The following is a 27,249-nucleotide window of genomic DNA, read 5'->3' on the forward strand; positions in this document are numbered from 1 at the left end:
GTAAAGAAGCAAAAGGAGGGCACTGTCTCATTGCTTGGCCTAAAGTGTGTCGATCTCGGGAACTTGGTGGACTGGGTATCTCTGATCTGAAATCCTTGAATTATTCCCTAAGGGTTAGATGGCCATGGCTCCAGAAAACTGAACCTGACAAGCCCTGGGCAACCCTGCCACTTCAAGTTTGTAAGGAGGTTGAAAGCCTCCTCTCCCTGGCAGTGTTTACTGAAATTGGAGATGGGGCCAACACTTTATTTTGGAGAGATAGATGGCTGGCCGGGAAGAGCATCCAGTACCTTGCCCCAAAGGTGTATGCACTAGTGACTAAAAGGAGGTCTGAAAGAGATAAATGGCTGGAGGATATTCAAGGCGCCGTCTCCCTGGAAGCACTAATGGAGTACCTGGAGCTTTGGGGCATAATTTCTGCTGTGGTACTTCAGGAACACCTGACAGACATAACTGGAGGCTATCCACTACTGGTCAGTACACTGCAAAATCTGCTTATGATGCTCTTTTTCAGGGTGCCATCTGCTTTGAACCCTATGAATGAATATGGAAGTCATGGGCTCCACCAAAGTGTGGCTTCTTCATGTGGCTGGTGGCACATAACCGATGTTTGACAGCAGATCAGCTGGCCAAGCAAGGGCTCCCCCACCATGATGGCTGCCTCATGACGAAAGCATCCAACACCTCTTGATTGGATGCGTGTTTGCCAGACAATTCTGGTTTTCCCTTCTTCAGCAGGTCGGCCTCTCCGCCCTCGCTCCGCAGCTCAACGATACATCTCTGGATGAATGGTGGTCCAGTGCGGAAAGGGTGGTTACGGGTGATGTAAAGAAAGGGCTAAACTCTATTGTCATCCTTGGATCCTGGATTATTTGGAGGCACCGCAATGACTGTGTGTTCAATGGAGCTGCTCCCAACACTAGATAGGCTTTGGCTCATTCTTCTTCTATCAATTCAATGATACGCAGCTCTCCTGCGTGTTCGAGAAAAAAAAAAGAGATCTTTAATATCCAAAACATTCCCAGCTCTGGCAAATTTAAATATCACCTAGAGTCCTTAACACTAGGAAGGCAAGAACAGCATACATATCATACCATATTTCCTAATCCAAGAATACTGATCATATTGTGCAAGAAAAACCCGCTGGCAAAAGCTTAAAGATAAGGTCCTTTTCGTCAACAAACTAAAGCTGTCTCATAGCAGATCCAAAACAACAAAAAAGTCCTAAGCGATAATTGATATTCAAAAAACTTGCCGCCTCCATGAGATCACGAATTTCAGTATCCTTTAATGTGGAACCATACTTTCTCAATCCTTCTTTCAGTTCATCATATGTAATTGCACCGCTATTATCTGTATCCATTGCCATGAACATTTCCTTCAGCCCTGCAATCTCCTCCTCCGAAAGGCTCTCGGCAATTACCTGGTCGAAGTAGAATAAATACTAATCCTCTATTAACAGAAAAGTCAAGAAAGCTGCTCGAATACAATGCAGCAACATGAGGATGATACCAACACAGCCTATACTAAAAATACTAATAGCCTTGGGCTGGTAGCAGTTGGTAATCTTAGGTAAAGATGGCAGATCAGTTGCGGATAATGGAACCCAGTTGATTTATATAAATAATTAATCATGTAAAGCAATAATCAAAATCACATGTAATATATTAGTGGAAACACTAGCCTTCACAAGACAGTTCCTATATAATATAGAATACAAAAAAGTAAGAAGAAACAAAAACTAAGCACATATGCAAACGGCAGGAACTTCACTGTTATGCAGCCAGGCAGGAACAAGCATTGTGAAGGCCAATGAACCATTGCTACACCTATGTAAAAAACTACATAATTGACCCAAAGAAAAAATAAATGCTCTTACCTGCAAAGCCATCTTCTTTAACTTATTCATCGCTGAGAACTGCTTAATGCGAAACAGGACAGCTGGATCAAGAGGACGATCAGGAGCAACTCCATGGTCACAAATCCATGGATGACCTGAATACAAGAAAATTGGGTCTCTTATCAGAACTGTGTAGATATTAATACTAGGCATTAAAAAAAGTGGGTGCACAGTCATTGTTCACAATTTCAAGTAGCCATGCTTAGCATATATAGATGGCCATTCGGGCTGCCCGGCCCGGCCCGGCACGGGCCCGTGCTGGCACGGCCCGCCAAGCACATCGGGCCATGCCGTGCCGGCCCACGGGCAGCACTGACGGCCCAAGCACGGCCCTAAAGGTCTCGTGCCGTGCCATGCCGTGCCGGCCCGATGGCCTGACTAGCCCAGCGTGCCCGTGCCAGCCCAAGGCCCGACACCCCCCAGACTCAGAAAAACATGTTCAGCTCAGATTTTTTCACAGATTACAAGTAAAACAGGTTTCAACAAGTTCTCAGTTACATCTTTCAACAAGTTCTCAGTTACCTTTCAACAAGTAAACATCTTTCACAGATCACAAGTAACATGAATGTAAACATAAATAACTGATATATTAGCTGCTTAGTGCAATGACTGCCTCATTAAAAACCTTTCTAGGTAAAAACTCACACCTCGTGAGAAAACCCCAGAAAGGAAAAGAGTACAGCCCACAGCTTTAATAAGTGTTCATAAGTTCATTAAGTCTTACAGTCATCTAGAAAGGAAAGGAAAAGAGTACAAGCCCATAGGCCACAGGCATTACACATTCTCATCATCAAGATACAAGTTCTCAAATGCCTCCACTAGCTCCACATTCTCCATGGTATGTTGAGTCTTTGTATCTGCTTGCTCCCAGTCCTTCACCAACGACAGCATCTCCACCATGTCTGAAGTTAGACGCCATCGTCGTTCCTCGATGATCCTGTCAGTTAGACTAAATGCAGATTCTGAAGATATAGTAGAAACAGGCAAAGTCAAAACATCTCTGGCTAAGATGGAAAGAACAGGATATGACAGTTTGTGCTCATGCCACCAGTTGAGGATATTGAAGTCGTCGTCATATTGGTTGACAGTGTCACTGTCAAGGTATGCAGCCAACTCAGAAGCATTCAGGTTAGCACCAGAGTGTGCTGCCTGCAGCAAAGCACATGTTGATGGCCTCCTAGTGGATGAAGATGCACCACCACCAAGTCCAGGAGGTAGACTAGCACCAGCACCAAGTCCAGCAGCAGCTAGACTGGCACCTAGTACCAAGTCCACCAGCTAGGCTGGCACCAGCACCAAGTCCACCACCTGGAGTGCCACCAAAAATTTTCCCCCAAGCAAGTCTTTCTCTTCCCTGAAGCAGGGCCTAGAACTGTGGCCCTTTGCAATCTCACAGCACCAAACTTGTTGTCATACTTAGCAAAAGTATCAGATAGGTTAGCCCTAACAGTGGTTAAATATTCAGAATAGTTCTCATCAGTTAGGTTAGACATAATTTGGAGAACATTAGTGAATCCTCTTATCTTGGCTCTAGGATCCAAGATAAAAGCAAATGAATAAAGCATTGGAATTGTAGACCAGTAGTCCTCAAACTTCTCTTTCATGGGGGCAACAACATTTCTCAGGTCACTGTCTCTTTCATAAGTAGTATTTAAATGTCCAGCAATCTCAAGAACATGATGCATAATTAGTGGAGATGTTGGATAATAAACACCAGACAGCACAAAAGTAGAATCATAAAACTATTCAAGGAATAGGAGGAATAGGAGAAGTTTTTCAGCAGCTTTCCAGTCATTCTCTTTTAACAATGGCTGGCCATCAACCAAAGGATGGTTTGCAGTGATCCTAAAAAAGGGGCCTTGTGTCCTATCAGATGCTTTAGCATCAGATAGGTTGCATTCCATCTAATATCTATGTCCAAGCCAAACTTACGAGGGCGGACACCTTTAGCAATGCAGAAATTTTTGTATGATGCAATGCGTAGATTAGAGGAATTCATGAATGAAATTGCAGTTCTAAAAGCATGCAGCATGGGCTTGAAGACTTCTAGCCCAGCTTTAACAATTAAGTTAATGATATGACAAGCACAGCGCTGATGCAAAAATAGTTCACCAACATAACCAGACAATGCAGGAGCAAGAATCTCCATTGCTTTAGTGTTTGCAGAAGCATTGTCTAATGTAATGGAGAAAACCTTATCAGTTAAGCCATATTCATCAATACAAGTAAGCACACGTTCAGCAATGTTCTCATGATTGTGTGACACATCAATCAACCTTAGACCCAAAATCCTCTTCTCTAATTGCCAGTCAGAGTTAACATAGTGAGCAACAATACTTAAGTAGTCTTCTTTAGCATTACCAGACCATATATCAGATGTCAAAGCAACAGAACTAACATACTTCAAAGATTAAAGGAGTTTGCTACGATGTTCATTAAAGTACTTAACAAAGTCTCTGGTTGTGGTTTGCCGAGAGACAGGAACAAACCTATGGTTATGAGCAAGTTTAATGTACTCCTCAAAAGCAGCAGATTCACCAAAACAAACTGGAAAATCCTCTCTAGCAATCAACCTGCACAACTGTGTTCTAGCAATCTCAGGGTTGTATTCCCAGTGATGGACAGAACCATCAGGATTAAACCTAAGCAGGGACTGAGACATGGCATTACTGCCAAGCTTTCTCGGTTTGCATGATTTGATATGCCTAATCAAATGACTAGTACCGGCACTAGAACGAGCAGTCAAAGTTTTTTGCAGTAATTGCACTTAGCATTGACTCTAACTTGAGATCCATTGTGGAGCTCAAACAACTCCTCAAAATCCTCCCATACCTCAGACCTGGTGCATTTGTTGCTGGCGCTAGAGCTGGACGGTGCAGCGCCAGGAGCAACGCCGTGCTCAGGAGCAGCTCCAAGAGCAGCGCCGTGCTCAGACTGCGGTGCCACCGGTGGCTCGTCTGCGCCAACCTCGATCGGAGTGGCTATAGTGCCAAATAGCTCCACGCGCCCATCCTCCAAGTCATCTTCGTCATCACCTCAAAGCCCCATCATCCTCAACTTGTAATTGGTGGAGGTGGGATCATCGCCATCGGCCATCGCGGGCACTTCGGTCCCTCAACGATGGCTACCGCAGCTTAACAAGAAGCCTACGGCCTACAAAATGATAGAAGTTAGAACAAGCTACACAAAGTTAGGGTTAGGGTTAGGAGTGTGGCTTACCTGCTCAACCGGAGCACCAAAGTTGCCGTTGAAGACCGAGATCCACAGATCTACGAGAAGAGGATGGATAGACTAGGTTTTGGGGGACGGATCTGACGAAGAGAAGGACGGTGGAGGGAGCGAGACGGGGAAGAGATGGTCAAAGGGGAGAGAAGAGGCTATAGATGGCCAAAACGGGACTGGATCCGGCGAGCGGTGACCGGAGATGAAGACGAAGATGAAGGAAGCAAGAAGGATGTGTGGAGCAAACAAGCAAGAGGAGTCGCCGATGCACCTTCGATGGCCGTAGTCATAGATCCGGCAAGGAAGCAACCTCAAACGAGCCGAGAGAAGCTCGCCGGCGCCCAGTGATGGTTGGAGGCGAGCGGCAGCGGCGCTCCCTTTCTCCGCTCTGGCACTAGGCGAGCGAGCGAGGCGGCGGACGGCAGAGTGAAATGAGGATTAGGTTTGGGATGGACCGATGGAGAGAGCCGGGGGGAGAGGCCGAGAGGGGCGATTTATATTGGCCGGTTGCCAAACGGGCCATGGTTGGGCCCCTCATGCCGACCGTTGTATCGGGCCAGACCGGGCCAGCACGACGTGCCAAAAGTGAGGCCCAAACATAGCCCAAGGGTCGGACCGGGCCAGCCCGGGCCCGCCAACCACCGGGCCATGCCGTGCCTAGGCCGGGCCAAAACATCGAGCCGTGGGCCGGGCCATATGGCCAAGTATAGCATATACTCCCTCCTATAGGGTCGAGATGGCAGACTAGAGGGGGGGTGAATAGTTTTTTTTCTAAAATTAATCGCGTCGGCTAGCCGAAACAAGTGCGGAATTAAAACTATCGGTCTAGCCAAAACTACACCCCTCTATCTAAGTTCTCTAGAGCCTTCCAAAGATACTAATCAAGCAACAAAGGTGCCGGGCTAGCTAAAGCTCACCTAACCAATTCTAGGAGCAAGGTCACACAAACTTATGCCACTAGTACTTTAAGCAACAAGGGAGCTCCTACACATGCTAGTAAGCAAAAGCACAAAGCCAACTAAGCTCATTAGCAATGCTCAATAACAAGGCAACCAATGCCAAATTAGAGAGCGCAAATACTTAGCTACACAAACTAAGCAAAGTGACTAACAAGGTTACACAAACCTAGTTAGCCACGCAAGGGAGCTACTTTTATGCTACACAAGCAAGAAGGTAACTAGTAAGCTACACAAGCTAACTAGTTACAAGAGCAACTACACAAGCACAATGTATATGAAAGTAATTACAAGCTTGTGCAATGAGGATGCAAACCAATGGGAAGAACAAGGTTGACACGATGATTTTTCTCCTGAGGTTCACGTGCTTGCCAACACGCTACGTCCCCATTGTGTCGACCGCTCACTTGGTGGTTCGGTGGCTAATTGGCATCACCCACCAAGCCCGCACGTCGGGCACCACAAGAACCTATCCCAAAAGTGAGGGTAGCTCAATGACACGCTCAACTAGAGTTGCTCTTCGCGGCTCCCGCGGGGCGAGCACAATACCCCTCACAAAGCTCTTCTCTGGAGCACCGCACAAGCTTCTTGCGGGCTTCGACGGAGACCACCACCAAGCCATCTAGGAGGTGGCAACCTCCAAGAGTAACAAGCACCACCAGCTTGCAACTCGATCACCTAGTGCCACTCGATGCAACATCACGATGCAATCATACTAGAATCGCTCTTTCACACAATCGAATGATCACTATCAAGTGTATGTGAGATGGAGGGCTCCCAAGCACTACTACACAAGCCACCAAGGCTCTAGTGTGCTCAGCTACCGACCCAAGGCCGACCATGGCTTCTATTTATAACCCCATGAACAAATAGAGCCGTTACCCCATCACTGGGCAAAAGTCGGGACAACCGGATGCTCCGGTCCGATCGATTGGACGCTGGACCTCAGCGTCCGGTCGTGCGATGCACGCCCCGTGTCCCCTTCTTCAGACGTTGTTCATCCGATCTCAAAGGTCATCTGACGACCAGATGCTCCAGCTTGAACTAACCGAACGCAGCAACCCCAGCATCCGGTCGTTTCCAGTAAGGTACCAGACATGACCGGGCGCGTTCGGTCGGTCACGATCGGACACAACACCAGCGTCCGGTCACCTCCAGCAACACTGCTCTGCCTACGTCATCACACATCACCTTGACCGGACGCACCCTGTCAGCGTCCGGTCGAAGACCGATGCCTGCCCGCTGACTGCCACTTCTGACCGGACGCTGGAACCCAGCGTTCGGTCACTACGTGACTAGTGTTCGGTCCACTCTGTGAGACCCTATCTTTTCTGTATAGGGCACCGGTGGCACCGTTAGACTGTCCGCACTCTACGGGCGGACACTCCACCGGTGGAGTTCCTAACCCTTCTCGCCTCCATTTCATCGCCGAGTTGATCCACATCAACTCCAACTTCTTCTCCTTTGCAAATGTGCTAACACCACCAAGTGTACACCACCATGTGTATGTGTGTTAGCATTTTCACAATCATTTTCCAAAGGATTAGCCACTCAACTTGCCACGCCACTCAATCCTAGCGACGATGCAAAGTTAGATCACTCGAGTGGCACTAGATGACCGATATGCAAACAAGTTTGCCCCTCTTGATAGTACGGCCATCTATCCTAAACCCGGTCACAAACTTCTCTACACACCTATGACCGATAAAATGAAATACCCTAGGTTATACCTTTGCCTTGCGCATTTCATTCCATCTCCTCCAATGTCGATGCAACACATGCACCAACACGATCAACAATGATATGATCCACTTCATATCATCATGTGATCATATTGGTTCATCGATCTTGACTTCACTTGCTTTTCACCATTGCCTTCGTCCATCGGCGCCAAGTCTTGCTCAAGCTTCACCACCACGCGGTCCATTGCTCCAAAGCCTCCGACTTGCCCTTCACGCTTGCAACCGGTCCATCAAGCCAAGTCATGTCTTGATCTTCTCCACCTTGATCACATGACTCAATGTCATGTCTCATTTGCAATGAGCTCCTACATCATCACATGTGTGAGCTTTGCAACATCTCCAAGCCATTTTCACCTTCATGGCATATGTTGCTCACATACATGTACATGTGGACTAATCACCTATGTATCTCACATAAACACAATTAGTCCACCTAGGTTGTCACTCAATTATCAAAACCACACAAGGACCTTTCACCTCCGTCCCACATTATTTGCACGTCTAAGACCGGGCACGCTAACCAAGGTGTATGTGAAATTACAATAATGCCCCTATAAATATCAGCCCCTTCCTCCCATGACCCGTCCCACCACACAGTCACACCACTCCCTCGCGCTCTCGCACAACTTTCTTTTTCTCTGGCCGCCGGCGGCGCATCGGCTCTGGCCCCCTAGCCACCATGGGGCGTCGAGGCCGCCTGCCACCATCAACGTCGGGCCTCACCTCCGTCTTCCATGCCAACGAGGACGAGCTCTTTCCGCCCGCGCGCACCCGCGTTGCTGTGGCTCCCGCCGGCCGGAGCCGAGCCCCTGCGTCGAGCCGGTGTCCGTGTCCTCGCCAAGCCCCTATTCCCACGGCGCCGGGACAAGCTCATCATCTTGCTACCTCCACGCATCCGCCTGCTACGGCGGCGCATCTTGCCGTCTGCAGCCATGCCTACGCAGGTGGGAGAGATCTTGCAGAGAAGGGAAAGATCGATCTTGCTGTTGGTGCGGGGGTGTGCGAAGGGGAGAGAGAGTAAAGGGGACGGAGCGAGGCGTCCGCTCGCATAGATCAGGCTCGGTGGGGAACGGATGAACGAGTGGACGAGAACAATCGAGAGCCCTATCGGGTTTTCTTGTTGTTTTTTAATATGCCATCCTTGATCGTACATGAAAAGAGGAAATAAAATAATAAAAATCTGGTGCTGCACTGCTCTGTTGGTTCCGGCTGCTGCACGTGTCCATCATGTTCAGTCCAACGTGATCGATTAATTTGGGAAAAAGTTTAAACTCCAGACGTGCAATTAAACTCGGACGGAGGGAGTACTTGTATCTGCACAACAGAAATGTACAGAAGAACAGTATATTCAACTAACCAACGAAATTATTAGAGAAAAGGGAAGCAACAAGCTCTGTATAGGTGAAACTAACTAACATAGAACTTCATGTGCTGTTAGGCGCTCAGATGGGAGAGGATTCAGCATTCTTCTTATAAGATCCTTCGCACTCTCAGAGATCACAGGCCAGGGATCCGAATCAAAATCAATTACACCTTTCAAAACAGCATCGAAAATTCCTTGCTGTGTCTCTGCAATGATTACATTTAGATAATCAGTCTTGAAGAGGAAAACATCTGTCCACTAAAAACTGAATTTGGACCTTTGGTAATCAAGGGTCAATAGAATGCCAATACCTCGCGTAAAAATATTACGGACTTTCAACAGCAAACATTTTACTGAAAATAGGAAGAAAACAAAGATGAAGCTGTACCTGCCCAAAATGGCCAAGTACCGGCAAACGTTACGCCGGTACGATAGCCGTCGAGTGTGGGGTCGGGCATTTAACGTCGGGGACCTGGTGCTCCGCCTCATCCAGAACAACAAGAACCGCCACAAGCTCTCTCCGCCATGGGAGGGGCCGTACGTCGTCGCGGAGGTGCTTCGACCAGGCACCTACAAGCTCAAGACCATCGACGGTGAAGTCTTCGTCAACGCCTAGAACATCGAACAGCTACGCTTGTTTTTACACTTAATATACGCACACTTTCTCTTATCAGTTTCGCTACCAACACCCCGATCTTTAGTGACACCCGACCCTAGCAACGGCAGAGGGTCGGGCCTCACTCGGGGACTAATATGAGTATATCTATCCGGTGGACATTCTCTACGCCCGACCCTTTCTCACGTTAAGACCCAGAAGTAAGGGTTGCAGGAAACAGACGCTGAGTAAAACTGGTCGGATTGCAAGAAACCTACGCCCCAGCGGTTATGACATTTTTGCTCACCAGCGTGATCATAGTTTTTTCCGCACCCTGAGCTTTCTAGCCTTAACTACGGAAAGAGTCGGTACGCGTCTAAGAGTATATCTATCCAGTAGACATTCTCAACGTCCAACCCTTTCTCACGTTAAGACCCAGAAGCAAGGGTCGCGGAAACAAATGCTGATTAAAACTGATCGGATTGCAAGAAACCTACGCCCTAGCGGCTACGACGTTTTTGCTCACCAGCGTGATCAGAGTTTTTTCCGCACCCCGAGCTTTTTAGTCTTAACTACAGAGAGAGTCAGTACGCATTTAAGAGTATATCCACCTGGCAAACATTCTCTATGCCCGACCCTCTCTCACGTCGAGACCTAGAAGCAAGGGTTGCAGAAACGAACGCAGAGTAAAACTGATTGGACTGCAAGAAACCTACGCCCCGTGGCTACGGCATTTTTGCTCACCAGCATGATCAGAGTTTGTTCACCCGCACCCCGAGCTTTACTGCCTTAACGACGAAAAGGGTCGGAACGCATTAATCTTTTTTATAAAAAAAGGGAAGAAGGGCTAAAAACCTGTTTGGCCATAACGAAATTTAAGAGCTTGTCCACTTACTACGAGTTCACCGCCTGGCTTATCTGCCTAACTAATTTCTTAGGGGGATGATCCCGTCCTCTATCTCCGCAGGTAAATCCTATGTCAGTAGGTCACCCAAGTCGATTGGACGGCTCAGGCCGATGTCGAGAGACGGGTAAGCAGCAGTAGGATGCCCCATGCGGGTTATGCCGACCCCGTCACGAATGATAGACCCGGATTCCACTCGAACATGTCCGGTAAGAGCTCCTCGGACCCATCACTAGAGCCATCAAATTAAGTCCTGCGTCAGCGGGTCACCCAAGTTGATCGGACGGCTCGGGTCGTTGCCGAGAGACGGGTCACCCTTAATTTATGCATGTTTTCTCTTATTAGTTTCGCTATCGACTCCACGATCTCTAAGTGACACCCGGCCCCAGCAACGGCAAGGGGTCAGGCCCCACTCAGGGGCTGGTAAGAGTATGTCTATTCGGTAGACATTCTTTATGCCCTACCCTTTCTCATGTTAAAAACCTAGAGGCAAGGTTTGCGGAAACAAACGCTGAATCAAACTGGTCGGACCGATAGAAACATACGCCCCAGCGGCTATGGTGTTTTTGCTCACCAGCATGATCAGAGTTTTTTTGCCCACACTCCGAGCTTTAGCCTTGTCTTCCCAGGAAGGGTTTGGAGGGGCCCACCAGTGGAATCTCCATCGAGGAGAGGCCAGCAGGTCGCCCAAGTTGATCGAACGGCTCAGGCCGCTACCGAGAGATGGGTAAGGAGCAATAGGATGCCCCATGCGGGTTATGCCGACTCCATCACGAACGATGGACCCAGATCCACTTAAACATATCTAGTAAGAGCTCTCCGAACCCATCACTCGAGCCATCGATGTAACTTTACCAACCCCCACTTTACTTTTCCAGCGCATGAGCATTCATTCATCCATTCCCATACATCCAAGCATCGCATATGCAATTATTGCATCACAATGCTTCATGTCGCGTCATGAAGTGGTAGTCGTCTCATTTGATATGAGCGGCGACCGACCAAGGTTCAAAGGCCAGCCCGCGAAGGGCTCGAGGCCGCCTCATGTCAAACAGAGCTAGGGGAGAAAATGTAGATGAGCCCCAGCGGCCCTTGCCCAACCCGCTCAGAAGCGGACAGGGTCATCTCGACCTTCTTGTTCGATCCTAACCTCGAGCCAAGCCCATAGAATCTCCATCGAGGGGAGACCAGCGAGCCACCTGAGTCGATCTTCGGAATGACTCGGGCATCTATCGGGAGGCGGGTTAAGGAGCAATGGAATGCCACATGAGGGCAATGTTGACCCCGTCATGAACGACAGACCCAGATTCCACTCGGACATGCCCATTAGCGAGCTCGCCGAGCGCAACACTCGAGCTATCGAGGCAAGTGTCGTTAGCTCAACCCCTTCAGTTGTGAAAACCACGGATGGGGTGACGCATAAAACACGGCTGACCCCTATCGATCCCAATAGGGCTCGGGGGCTCGAGTCGCCCGACCCCAACTCAGGGATCCGACCGACCGAGGTTCGAAGGCCAGCCCGTGAAGGGCTCGAGGCCGCCTCGCATCGAGCAGAGCTAAGGGAGAAAACGTAGATGAGCCCCAGTGACCTTTGCCCGACCCGCTCTGAAGCAGACAGGGTCATCTCGACCTTCTCGTTCAATCCTAACCTCGAGCCAAGCACACAGAATCTCCATCGAGGAGAGGCTAGTGGGCCACCTGACTCAGTCTCCAGAACGATTCGGGCATCTGCCAGGAGGCGGGTTAAGGAGCAGTGGAATGCCACATGAGGGCTATGCCGACTCCGTTATGAACGACGGATCCGGATTCCACTCGGACATGCCCGTTAGCGAGCTCACCGAGCGCGTCACTCGAGCCATCAAGGCACGCTACGTTAGCTCAACCCCTCCAGTTGCGGAAACCACGGATAGGGTGACGATCACAAAGACGAGCCGACCCTCGACCGGACCCTCGCTACGTGCAGGGGCTTGAGGAAAGTTGAACTCGCAAGGAGACCAAATGCGCGGTTGTAGAACGATGGCTCAGATCCTAGGGAAGGGGTAAGTACGAAAACTAAGAATAATGTTTCTAAAATAAGAGACACTTTCTCCTACTAGTTTCGCTATCGCCTTCTCAATCTTTAGTGAAACCCAACCCCAGCAACAGCAAAGGGTCGGGTCTCACTCGAGGGCTGATAAGGGTATATATATACCCTTTCTGAAACAGTCACCGTGCCCGACCCCTTCCTCACGTTAAAAATCTAGAGGAAAGGTTTGTGGAAATGAACGACTAAGTAAAGCTGGTTGGACTGCAAGAAACCTATGCCCTAGCGGCTACGACACTCTTGCTTACCAGCGTGATTAGAGTTTCCTGCCCACACCTCAAACTCTATGGTCTTAACAATAGGAAGGGTCGAAACGCATTAACCCCTTCTTACACATAAAAATGAAGAAAGAACAGACTTGTTCAAACAAAACAAAAGAATAGACTTGTTTAAATAAAACACAAGGGTCAGAACTTGTCCGCTTATTACAAAAATGATCGCCTGACCTATTTTAACTAACTATCCTCTCTGGGGGAGAACTATGCCTTCTATCCTGTCCGCCAGGTCCTACGAAAGGGGAGCTACCGCCATTTCCATCTCCTCTAGCTCGTGGACTTCATAACCGGGCGCGTACCCATGGCTCATCGCCTCTAGATCGATGCTGTCCCCATAATGAGAACGAGCAATCGCGAAGGACTAATTGACCCCGGCGCAAAGGGCATTCCTCTGGAGCTGGCGTACCCGAGCTGGGATCTCAATGGCACGAGCCAAAGCAAGCTGGTCCCCTCCAACCGCACCATCTTAAGGTCATCGCAGACCACTCCGAGGGTGGCGTTCAAGATACCGAGCTTGTCACTCTCTGCCTAAAGATTTCTCCTCACCTTAGCGAGATCCACAGCTAGCCCGGTAGAAATGCCCTTGGCCGCCAGCTTCCGGATCGTCTCCCTTTTGAGCTCGGCATGGAGGGAGACGACCTTCTGCTGCGCGTCGTCGTGCTCTTGGTAGGCCTGGTCATGCTCTCAGAAAGCCTAGTCGCGCTCCTCGCAAGCCGCGCCGCATTCCGAGCGAAGCCTCTCCACGGTTTGGATCAGCTCATCCCACTCCTTGCATAGCCATGCGACCGCCGCGGCATCCAGGCTCGCCCTTTTCTCTAGGGTCACGAGCTTCTCCTCGGCCACCAGCTTTAGATCCCTTTCTTTCTCAACCTCGCTCAGAAGGTCAAGGATTCGCTAGCGGGTTTCAGCATGCTTCTGGAGCAACTCATCTCGCTCCTTCCTGACCCTGGTGGCTTCTTCGTCATCCTTCTGTGACCTCGCCGACAGGGCCTCGAATGCCTTGTCGGCCTCATTAGCATCCCGACGGACCTCGACCACCCATGACCGAAGATCGGCCACCTCCTCGGTGAGGGGAGTTAGCTCGGCCACCCTCGGCTTGGCGGCAATGAGCTGAGCTGTCACCTCCCTGTGTAGCCGCGCCTCCTTAACGAGGCGGTCCCAAGCTTCCTTCCGTTGACGAAGGAACTGAGATTTCCCCTGGCTGCGAGGTATAAGGGACTGTAGGGAGACGATGGTCAGGATACAAAAATTATATAGAGGAAGAAAAAGGGCAAGAGGTAGGACAAAACAATACCTGGCCGGAGGGAACAACGACATCGCGCAATGCGCCCGTGGCGTGGTCTAGGGCCTCAAGCATGGACACGATCCTGACGTCGAGGCTCTCCCACTCCATGCTCTCTGTGGTGTCGTCAAGGGTAAAAAGCGACGACATTAGATCCTGCAGATCCGTCCACTGGAGCAGGGGCTCGCCCTGCGCGGGCGAGCCATTGCCCATCTACGTTAGGGTCAAGGATGACTCCCCGCTGGCCCCAAGCGCCACCGACCCCTCTCGTCATGACGTCCTCGCCAAGATGCCCCTTAGGTGATGGAAGGGGTAAGTGGTGTGGATGCCAACCTCTCTCCCAGCACCATGACTCCCGAGGACCCCTCGGTCACGCCCCCCTCCGTCTATCCAGTGCCAGGCGCCGTCGCTTAGGCCGCCGATGGCACGGGTCGCGCCAATGCCTCAGGTGACGCTACGGTTGCGCCCAGCTATGACCCATCTATCACGGAAGCCACCACCTCCACCTATGTTGGTAGGGTCACGACCGGCTGCGTCGCACCCACCATGGTCGATGCCAGGAGTGCGGTCGGTAGCCCTATCCGCCCCGCCATCGGCAGCAGTATCATGGCCGTCACTGGCTGCTCCACGACCACCGAAGGCGCCCCTTGAATGCCCGTGTCTACCCATCCCGCCGAGGGCACAAGCGCCACCGTAGGTGGCGCTCGACCGGCCGACGACGCGGTCACACTGGTGCCGCTCCCGCCCAAAATGGGAGCGACACCAGCCGATGGCTGCTGCCCCAATTGGAGGGCGATGCTCTTCTTCGGTGCCAGCACCAAAGGATTTCAATGCCTGCCGGCGCTGCAAGGGTCAAAAAACATAAGTCACGATGAAATCTGACTAAAACAAGAAAAATAGAGGAATTGATAACTCACCTCAGTGTCGCCGGGCGGCAGATGTGTTTGGGGGATGAACCCTCGGACCCTTGCTCCACCTCGTCGGAATGAGGCTGTTTCAATCCTGCCCCCTACTCCTGGGCAGAGGGGCTCGTCCTAGGCAGCCCCGCTCCCCTTGGCTCTTGGGGCGCGACAGCGGAGCCACCCGCCTCCGCTGGTACCTCGGGCACGACGGCAAAGCCACCCGCCTCTATTGGCTCCTAGGGTAGGCCGATGGTACGACCTGCCTCCACTGTCTCCCCAAACGTGCCCTCTCCTCCATGAACAGGAAGGGTCCCAATGCCTATCAGCGCATCCTTGTTCTCTAGGTTGTCCCACTTGATATCGTCGACTATCGTTTCTTCTTCCTCCATCACCTTGCCATCGTCACCATCGTCATCGTCATCATCGTCGTCAGTGTCCTCCCCTCATTCCCACGCCAGCAGCTTTCACTGCTTCTTCCTCTTCTTGTCCTCCTTCGCCTTTCTCAGCTGCTCGCCCTTGGCGCGACTCGCCACCCTCACGGCCGAATCCCTTGGCAGCGGCGCCGGGTGATCCATGAGGATGAGGTCCCTCGGCTGGTCCCGCTCCTCTCAAAGTTAGTCTCACGGGGTTGGGAAATCAATTGAAGAGAAGGCAAGAGAAAGGTAAACTTACAAAGACAATGTAGCTTGGCTCCGGCCGCATCAGAGGATGCCCCGGCGCTGGGTAGACAAAGTCAAGGGTGGCACCCGCGTTGTCTCGCAAAGGCTCCATCGCCTCCTTGATGCGTTGCGCGATCTCAGAGTTGGGGAGCGTTCCCACAACGAGCGTCGTTCCATCGAACGACGCCTCAGGCGCCATCATGTATAGCGGGAGTGCGCGCATCATCAACGACACCACCCTCCTCGTGTGGTAGGCCCCGATGATGTCCAACCATTTTAGGCCATTCTCCTTCAGGATGTGGATGGCGGAGATGTGGTCTCGGGTCTTCTTCTTGTCCTTCTCTGGAACTCTCCACTTCCTCCACCGCTCCGGTGCCTCTTTGATCAGGCACCTAGTGAACTCTGGCAGAGGGGTGGCAGCGTCATTCTTGAGGTAGAACCACTGCGAGTGCCACCCTTTGTTGGATGTCGAGAGCCGCATGGACGAGTACTTGTCGACCCGATTGTTCTGAAGTTGGATACCGAGGCACCCCATCGGCATGTGCAGCTCCTACCGGCCACCCTTCTCCCTCTTCTTCTGGAGGTTGACAGCAAAGAAATCCTCCACAAGTCGAAGTGGGGGCTGATCCCTAGGAATCTTTCGCACAGCGCGACGAACTGCCACCATGTGCTAGGATCCCGTTGGGATTGAGATGTTGTAGCTCAATCTTGTAGAAGTGCAGTAGCCCCTAGGAGGAATTTGTGGGTGGGGGTACGGAGCCCGTGCTAGTGGAAGTGGGTGAACGACACCACGTAGCCGTCGGGTGGTGACAGCAAATCCTCATCGTCGAGCAGCAGCCACTCCTCAGCCTGAGGTCCACGTGCAGAGAAGACCACGATGCACGAGGCCCTCCATGTGCTAGAATGTGATGTCAGAACAGCACTACGAAGCCATTGGAGGTGGGGGCGGATGGATGCGAGCTCAACGACGGTGGAGATGCAGAGACAGGAAACCTAAGCGTTGGTGGCGGCGGCAATGGCTATGGAGGTAAGGATGTAGGCGTGCGTATGAAACACAGAGGGCTAACCCTTTAATTTTATAGGGGCGACGGGTGCGAGGAAACCAACCTGCCCACCTAGATCTCCACGCCTGCCATGACCTACCACCACATCTCGTCGCGGGGCATGCGCACGCAACCTATGGCCGTCCCCTTGGAAAACATACCAGACGTTTTGCCTCCCAAAACAGGCCACGACCCATGATAGGTAAGAGGAATACGGAGCTAAAGACGCTCCTACCGCCCGTTTAGGCCTAGGAGTTCAAAGGTTGGCCCAACGACGGATTTGACAACTGTTCTAGGCACCTTTAGAGTGAGGGGTGGAAAGGGATGGGCCTGCTAGCGGCTAGTGCCTGGGCACACGAGCGTCGCGGCCATCCCGACCCATGTTCGAGTCTTGGCTGGATATGATCCATGGTTTTTCCTCGAAGAAAGGTAGAGAGCTCTCAGGACCAGTCGAACGGACCCGAGAACTATATAGATTGACCGCTGAGAATCTAGAGTCGGTCACCAACTGACCCAAGCCAGACCCCCATGAATAGGATGCTAGGGCCCCACTCGGACTAGCCCGTTAATAGCTCACCGAGCACCATGATTCGTCCATAGAGGAAAATCATGACATGGCTCAGCCCCTCTGTTTTTATCGAAAAAATGCTTGAGGGAAGACTATCACAAAGACGATCCGATCCTCGACTGGACAACTGCTACAGGTGGGGGCTCAAGGAAAGTTGGACTCGCAAGGAGACCAAACACGCGGTCGCGGAACGACAGACCCCCGTAGGGGTCAGAATCAGGAAAGACCATTTCCGACCCACCAAATCTCACAGCTATACCCCCGAGGGGTCCGATCACGATGAAAGGGTGTAAGGAAAATGGACCCTAGGCCCATTTACTTTGGATTTTGGTGTTTGATGACTAACACAACCAAATTGGACTAATGAATTTGCAAGTGTTATGTTTTGTAGTTCAATAGGGTGCAAGACGTGACTTGGACAAAGGCGACGTGATGATCCGATGATCAACACCATAAGCAAGACCTTAGGAGCACAAGAAAAGATACAAGATATCAAGCAAAGTCCAAGCACAAAGATAGGAACCAAGCCGGACGCAAGATCGCGAAGAAACGAGCTCACAGAGGGAACAGGACGCTGCATAGGACGCTGCATAGGACGCTTCGATGCACAGGACGCTGCACCAGACACTACATAGGATGCTACACAAGACGCTCCGATGCATAGGACGCTACACTGGATGCTGCATAGGACGCTGCACAGGACGCTCCAATCAAGCAACAGCAAAGTCAACAGCAGCGATCGGATGCTGCACAGGACACTGCACTGAACGCTCCGATGCACAGGACGCTGAGTGCCAGAGTTTGGTCAACATCAGTAAGGTTCTAGAGAGCCATTTTCATGACCAGACGCATCTGGTCAGTACTGACAGGACGCTGGTCAGAGTCCGGTCAGTAGCAGAAAAGCTAGATTTTGTCCCCAACGGCTACTTTCTCAGTGGGACTTATAAATAGACCCCCAACCAGCCATTTGGTGGGTGTAGAGCTGAGGAAACATATCAAGGTTGTTGATACACCATTTTAGTGATCTCCACATGCATAGTGCTTAGTGTTTTATTAGGTGATTAGCATAAGTGCTTTGCGAAGTGCTTAGGTTGATTAGACCACCGCTTATGCGCTTGCTCTACGTTTATGCCTAGTGTTTAGTGAGGTTTGCATACCTCTTGCCACCCTGTGCTTGCGAGCACAAGTGTTGTACATTAGAGGGGCTTGAAGTCTTGCGAGATCACACCAACCGTGTTTGTGGTGTGGCCACCATCGTGTACCGGAGGGAACAAGGCCCGCGGCATTTCGGCCGGAAGCTTAATAGTGAAGATGGCAGGGAGCATCCGGGAGAGGCTTGCCAAGAGGCACATTGGAGACCCACTTGCGCGTGGAGAAGGTCCAAGGCTATCCACAGAGGTACCCGACCGGGAGCTTGGCCCTTGTGAGGGATTCCTTGCAAGGGGCTCCAACAAGGACTAGGGGGAAGCTTGCATGCTTCTCGATACCTCGATAAAAATACCGGAGTCGTCGATGGGAGTTTGCATATCTCTACCTTGCTCTTTAGCTTTCACGTTTACATTGATTACTTTACTACATTTACGGTAGAGATAGCAACACACTAGCAAAACCATAGTTGCACATCTAGATAGCTTATCTATTGCATAGGTTTTGCTAGGGTTAGAAAAAGAGGCTATAGTTTAGAGTTAGAATTTTAAGTTGCCTAATTCACCCCCTCTTAGGCGTCATGGTCCCTTCAATTGGTATCAGAGTCGGTTGGCTCATTTTGGACTTTTGGCTTAACCGCCGTTGAGCCGATGCTATTTAGAGTGGTTAGGATGGATACCGCTAGGCCTCCGCACTTTAACAGCACTAACTTCCCATACTATAAAGCAAGAATGGCTTGCCACCTTGAGGCGGTTGATTTGGGTGTATGGAGAGTCACTCGTGACGGGATGAAACCCATCAAGAATCCTGAAAACCCCACAAAGAGTGATGAAAAAGAAATGCACTTCAATGCTAGAGCTAAAAATTGCTTGTTTGAATCACTTAGTATGGATGTTTTAACCAAGTATTCACTTTAAATACGGCACATAAAATTTGGTTAAAACTCCAAGAACTCCATGACGGCACAAGCAATGTCCGTGAGCAAAAACATTGTCTAACAAAGCAAAACTATGATTCCTTTACTATGAATGATGATGAGCTTATTCGTGATATGTATTCTCGTTTGAATCTAATTATCAATGAGCTCCATTCTATAGGATTATTAAAGCTAGATGATGCGGACATCGTGAGGAAGATCATCTTCGTACTACCACAAAAGAAATATGCAAGCATCATCACCATCCTTCACAACATGGAGGACTTGAGCAACATGACCCCAGGCATAGCCATTGGCAAGTTAGTGGCATATGAAATGTCACGTAAGATGGGTCAAGAAGAAGCTTCTTCATCAAGCAAAGGCAAAGCTCTCGCTTATAGCGAGAAAAAGAAGATGAAGGGCAAGCAAGTTGAGACAAGCTCAAGCTCAAGTTCCTCAAGTGAAAATGAAGAAGAAGATGAAGACGATGACGATGATGATGAAGATTCAAGTGATGATCAATCTTCCTCCTCCACCTCCGATCTTGATGAAGAATCAATCAAAGTGATCAACAAGGTGGAGAAGATGATCCAAAGGCTCAATATCAAGGGTGTGCCCATCCAAATTCAAGATTTCATTTTCACAAATCAAAGAAAAGAGCAAAAAAAGAGAGGATGCTATGGATGCGGCGAGTTGGGGCACTCTGTGGAAGTTTGTCCAAATAAGCCCACACCCAAGACAAAGAAGAAGGCATGCTAGAACTAAGCCCTCACATCAATAAGATCATGGGATGATTCTTCAAGTGAAGAGGAACCCCATCACAAGAGGTGAGGCCGCAAGCACTCATCATCAAGCTCTTCCCATGTGTGCCTTATGGCATGAGGTAACAAAAACTCTTCCTCTAGTGAGAGTGATAGTGATGATGATATGCCCTCTTATCATGAACTTGTGCAAGAAAATCTTAGTTATGCTAAAGCTTGCACTAGTCAACAAAAGAAGCTCAAAAGTTTAAAAGAAAAGGTAGATAGTTCACAAAAAGCATACAAAACCTTGCTTGAACAATATGAGAACTTTGCTAATCTCAATGTTGAACTATCTACTAAAATTGAGAGACTTGAGACTAGTGCAACAACAAATGCATGCACAATCAATGATGAGCAACTTTTAAAGAAAAATGAAAAATTAAAAGAAAAGTTAGCTAGCTCACAAGAAGCATATAATAGTTTGCTTGCTAAAATGGAAACCATATGCAAACATTGTGATGAGCTAACTAATAAAGTTGCTAATCTTGAAGCCGTTAGCACAAACCCCACCAGGGCATCTAAAAAGAAAAGTTCTATCTTTAACATGTCTAAAAAGGATGCCTCTACTTCTTATAATGATTTATGTTTAGACTCACCTTTGTGCAACCAAGTTTGTGTTGAGAAAGTTATTATAGATACATGCACACAAGAGGTTGCAAAGAAGAATGAGCAACTCAAGCAAGAAGTAGCTCGCATCACCAAGGACTTGACTCAAGTGAAAGGCAAGGCGAAGCAAACCCAACTTCATCAAGATAACACCGTCAAGGGAGTGAAGAAGCTTGATGAAGGACAAACCGTGGTTTGTTACATGTGCCACAAGGAAGGTCACAAGTCCTATGAGTGCAAGGTGAATGGGGGAGGATCAAAGAAGAAGGAGAAAAAGCAAACAAGCAAGCTCTCCAACACCTACACCAATAAGGTGGACAAGAAGGCCTCCACACCTTATATCTTGAAGAAGAAGAAAAATGACAAGGTGGTGGCCATCAAGGTGAACAAGCAAGCCAACAATGGGGTCAACCGCTTTTGGGTGCCAAAGGAAATCATTTCCAACATGAAGAGCACCAAGAAGGTTTGGATCCCAAAAGGGAAGTGAGAAGTCCGTCGGACTTCGGGGAATTTGGAGACTTGGCAAAGTTTGGGTGCATTTCATGGGGTGCATCATAATGGACAAAGTCATTGCCAAGTAGGTTAGTGAATACTATAGACCCAAATTCCCCTTCCCATGTTAGGTAACTAGATGTTATTACTTTCAAATAGTATTCTTTTCAATTGGTTTTGTTTTTCAATTGATATACTCTTAAAGCATCTAGTTATCTTTCATGCCTATGTTTGCATTTACATGCTTAAATCTTTTGTCATGCATTCAATAGGTATATCATATGGTAGGCTTGCTCGGTTTCATTATCAACCCTTGGAGCAAACCTACATGGTTTAAAATGGTTTAGGAGCACGGCACATAGCTTGTTTTACAATTATTTATCTAATATGTGCCAAAGTCTAAATTGTAGATAATCTCTCCAAAATGTGCACAAATTTTACAAGTATTCAACACTTGTGTGCATAAATTTAGGGGGAGCTTAATCTACAAGTTGGATGCTTTGAGACTAATACCTTTTCAAGCTTATCTTGTGTAGTAGTCTCATTGCAAGAAAAATGGAGTCCTTAGAGGAAAGCATTATACTTCAATTGATAGAAATCAAATTGATTTTCATATGTGGTATTTCTAAACCGATATCACCATGTTGATCTCACTTTGATATTTATTTGCTTTCTCCATACATTATATAGATTAACCTCTCTTGTGCAATGAATGGCTAATTATGCATATACTTTACTTTTTATCATATGTATGCATAAATTTAGGGGGAGCTTAGTCTATATAATGTGATAGTCAAGTTTTGTGACCTATTCCAAGCTAACCAAATCCTTCATTTGGTTCACAAAGTTTGACCCTTCCTTGTGCTACTAATGTATTCCTTTTGGGTGTTTGATGCCAAAGGGGGAGAATTTGAAGGACAAAAGACAAGCATTTAGTTAAAAGTATTAATGGTCCAAGAAAGGGAGGAAAGTGAATTATGGGTTAGTCTAAGTAATGGGTTAGTCTAAGTAATGGGAGAATTTTTTTAGAAAGCTAGGCTTTAATCCATAATATCACATGGGGATATTTGCAAGGGCAAGATAAGGTTGCATGTAGTATCTTATATATAGTATCTTTTAGCATCACATAATCTTGTCCCTTGCATTGCATCCTAGCAAGTAGATAGTTTTTTAATTCCAAAAATTTTATTATTTGCTTGCTTTGGTCGTGTTGTCATCAATCACCAAAAAGGAGGAGATTGTAAGGAAAATGGACCCTAGGCCTATTTACTTTGGATTTTGGTGTTTGATGACTAACACAACTAAATTGGACTAATGAATTTGCAAGTGTTATGTTTTGTAGTTCAATAGGGTGCAAGACGTGACTTGGACAAAGGCGACGTGATGATTCGATGATCAACACCATAAGCAAGACCTTAGGAGCACAAGAAAAGACACAAGATATTAAGCAAAGTCTAAGCACGAAGATAGGAACTAAGCTGGACGCAAGATCGCGAAGAAACGAGCTCACAGAGGGCACAAGACGCTGCACAGGACGCTCCGATGCACAGGACGCTGCATCGGACACTACACAGGACGCTGCACATGACGCTCCGATGCACAGGACGCTGCACCGGATGCTGCACAGAACGCTGCATAGGACGCTCAGATCAAGCAACAGCAGAGTCAACAGCAGCGACCGGACGCTGCACAGAACGCTGCACCGGACGCTCCGATGCACAGGACGCTGCACAGGACACTGAGTGCCAGAGTTCGGTCAACATCAGTAAGGTTCCAGAGAGCCATTTTCGTGACCGGACACATCCGGTCAGTTCTGACAGGACGCTGGTCAGAGTCCGGTCAGTAGTAGAAAAGCGGGATTTCGTCCCCCAACGGCTACTTTTTCAGTGGGGCTTATAAATAGACCCCCCAACCGGCCATTTGGTGGGTGTAGAGCTGAGGAAACATATCAAGGATGTTGATACACCATTTTAGTGATCTCCACATGCATAGTGCTTAGTGTTTTATTAGGTGATTAGCATAAGTGCTTTGCGAAGTGCTTAGGTTGATTAGACCACCGCTTATGCACTTGCTCTAGGTTTATGCCTAGTGTTTAGTGAGGTTTGCATACCACTTGCCACCCCGTGCTTGCGAGCACAAGTGTTGTACATCGGAGGGGCTTGAAGTCTTGCGAGATCACACCAACCGCGTTTGTGGTGTGGCCGCCACCGTGTACCGGAGGAAACAAGGCCCGCGGCGTTTTGGCCGGAAGCTTGATAGTGAAGACGGCGGGGAGCATCCGGGAGAGGCTTGCCGAGAGACACATCGGAGACCCACTTGCGCGTGGGGAAGGCCCGAGGCTATCCACGGAGGTACCCGACCGGGAGCTTGGCCCTTGTGAGGGATTCCTTGCGAGGGGCTCAAACGAGGACTAGGGGAAAGCTTGCGCGCTTCTCGATACCTCAGTAAAAATACTGGAGTCGTCGACGGGAGTTTGCATATCTCTACCTTGCTCTTTAGCTTCCGCATTTACATTGATTACTTTACTACATTTGCGGTAGAGATAGCAACACACTAGCAAAACCATAGTTGCACATCTAGATAGCTTATCTATTGCATAGGTTTTGCTAGGGTCAGAAAAAGAGGCCATAGTTTAGAGTTAGAATTTTAAGTTGCCTAATTCACCCCCCTCTCTTAGGCGTCACGGTCCCTTCAAAGGGAATCGCTGTCCCCAGGACACGTCGTGGGCAACAAAAGAAGGCCAAGGCCCTTAGAGTCCTCTCGTTCAAAAAAGCCTCCGAAGGAGTATTCTACTGCTCCGTAGGCTCAAGGGCTACTATCGGGGACCAATACTAGGGTAACCGAAGAGGAGCTAATGGTCATCAAGATTGATTCATCCGAGTAGTCAAGAGCGCGACTACAGCTCCAATTGACCCCCAGGTGCGCGGGCTCCGCCTCGCCCGACCTCTGGGGGCGGGCTCCGCCTTTACCCGACCCCTTGGATACGGGCTCCGTCTCGCCAGACTCTGAGGTCGCAGTTTTTGCCTCGCCCGATCCCAAGGCCATGGGGATCTCACCCAAGGCCGTGGGCTCCGCCTTGCCCGACCCCTTGGGGCAGGCTCCGCCTCGCCCGACCCCGAGGCCATGGTTTTCGCCTCGCCCGACTCCTTGGGTGCGGGCTCCGTCTCGCTCGACCCCGAGGCCGTCGTTTCTGCCTCGCCCGACCCCTTGGATTCGCGCTCCGTCTCGCCCAATGGGGACCCATACCACCGCCAACGACTCCAGGTCCAAGCGTATGGGCTTGGGTCAAAACTCTGACACCAGGGAAGAGACTGACACGCCTCGATGTAACCCTTAGCCATGACGGGCCATACCTGAGGGTTCACATCAAGGACAGTGTTGGGCGTGCCGGTGCTGTTCTGCCTAACCCTCGTACGAACGGTGACAGACGCGTCAGTTCACCACGTCGTCCGCCGGGACGGGATGGAACGCCATGACCGGCAGACGACGCCTACGCATGGCGCCAGTGACGGACAGGGCCACGGCGTGGAGCTGTCCCTGTTGACATCTACAAGATCGGTGGGACCCGCATAAAGGAGAAGAAGGACCCGACGATCCTGAAGGCCTTCTTCTCTCTCTTGTTCTTCTCTTTTCCTCCGCTATAACCCATGCTTTCTCTTGGCCTATAAAAGAAAAAACAGGGCGTCTCATAAACTGAGACCGATGGATAGACCCATCGAAAACCGATCAGATCCAAATCCGCACAAAAGTACGACACGAACACACGGCGGAGCAGCGCTCGAGCTCTCAGCACCTGTTCACTCCTTCCACCAGAGACTTAGGATCATTTCCCTCTCTCGCCCGTTTGTAACCCCTACTACAAACTTTCAGTGTTAGTAACACGAGCAGCAACGACGAACTAGACGTAGGGATTTTCTGCCCGAACCAGTATAAACCTAGTGTCCTCTAAGCACACCATCCAATCCAGACGCGCAATACTAGAAATTTACTTGTCGGTGATAATTCGAAACACCGACAAGTAGAGTAACGTTTCAAGTAAGCAAATGAATGCTAATTTGAATGACATCAAAACTTGCCTTCAGCATTAGAAAAATAGTCGAAATACTTTTCCAGTAATTTCAGTGACGTTATCTAGAATAATGTTTTTCCTGTAATGTTTTCCCCTTTCAATGCTATCTTGAATAATGTTTTGCAAAGTTCTCTCAGTAACATATAATATAATTGTCATGATTCTTTTGGAACAGTAAAATGAAAGTGACCCACAATGGCAAAATAATTACATAACAAATCAAATATGTAAGTGTTCAGCACACACTAACTATTGCAGTGCATAATAAATCGTTTTTACAGAGTTGCAGTGACATAACTCTTGAAAATTGCATGGAAACAAACTTTGGGCGCAGCATTTCCTTCAATAGCAGTATAATTCCAAGATGGAACCTCCCCAATTCTTGACAGCCAACGTTACTAAGTCATTCTCTGTTTCGCTTTTAACTCATTTTATTGTTTTCTGTTCCTCTCTCCTCACCTCATTGTAAAAATCTACAAGGACTTCCTTGTCTCATTGTAATTACACACCACTTGCAATAAAAGTTCAGGTCGCCTATTGGGCCACCGTAGTTTATTCCCTTTTTAATTAAGTCATTGCAATGCAGACTATATCGATGTTTCACCAATTAGCATCAAGACAAAGCAAGCACAATGAACACAAGCCCCCCAACGGTGACTCACCAGGCTTGAATAACACGGAGAGGCCGAAGTCGATGGCCTTGAGCGACATATCGTCATCCTTGTTCGCGAGCAAGAAGTTCTCGGGCTTGAGATCCCTGTGCATTACACCGAGCGAGTGGCACGCCTCGACGACCCCAACGATAATGCGCGTGAGTTCCGCGGCCTTGCGCTCGCTGTAATGCCCGCGCCGTATGATACGGTCGAACAGCTCCCCGCCCGCGCAGAGCTCCATAACGATGTGGACGTACTTCTGGTCCTCGAACGCGCCCTTGATGGCGACGACGTTCCGGTGGCCGGCCAGGTGGTGCATAATCTGGATCTCGCGGCGCACGACCTCGACATCCTCCCTGGTGATGAGCTTCCGCTTGGCTATACTCTTGCAGGCGTAGTCCACGCCCGTGGCGAGGTCCGTGCAGAGGTAGGTGGTGCCGAACTGCCCCTGCCCCAGCTTGCGGCCGAGCACGTAGTGGTCGCGGAGAGGTCGGGTGGCCCAGCACGTTGGCCGTGAGCTCCGCGGGGGCCGGCACCCCGCGCCGCATGCCTGGGGCGGGGGGCGGGGCGGACCCGTCCTCCGCCGCTCTCGCCTCGGCCGGACGCGAGGCTCGCTTCCCGTTCCCGTGCGGCGCGGGCTCATCGGCGGCCGCGGAAGCGGCGACGGGCGCGTAACCCACCGCGTCGCGGCGCTGCGACGCGCTTCCGCGGAAGCTGGCGAAGTACTTGGATCTAAGCGTGACGCCGCACGTGTTGCCCATCACACTCTCGGCGCGGGCGCGGGCGCGGCGGGGACGCCGATCACTCTCGCATGTACCTCGGCCTCTCTCGGGGTTTAGGGGGGAGAAGAAGTCGCGGCGTGGCGTGGGCACGAGACGCGAGGGCGCGGGCGATGGAGATGGAAAGGGAGAGAGCGCCTCGGGTGCGAATTGGAGCCGGGCCTCGGGTGTCGGCGCAAGTGGGAGAGAGGAGCGCGGGCGGGGAGGACGAGGGTTCACGGCGGCTTCGCGGTCAGTCGGTCACGCTGCGAGGAAAGCGAAGCGAAGGCTGCTTTGCTGCGGTCGCGCTGT

General features: G+C 49.8%; 1 pseudogene; it reads right to left on the reverse strand.

The window, feature by feature from the left end:
- Positions 1 to 931: 931 nt before the first annotated feature.
- On the reverse strand, positions 932 to 27,249 carry LOC136477377 (calcium-dependent protein kinase 5-like; annotated as a pseudogene).

Source organism: Miscanthus floridulus, chromosome 8 (genome assembly GCF_019320115.1).
Source record: "Miscanthus floridulus cultivar M001 chromosome 8, ASM1932011v1, whole genome shotgun sequence".
NCBI lineage: Eukaryota > Viridiplantae > Streptophyta > Magnoliopsida > Poales > Poaceae > Miscanthus > Miscanthus floridulus.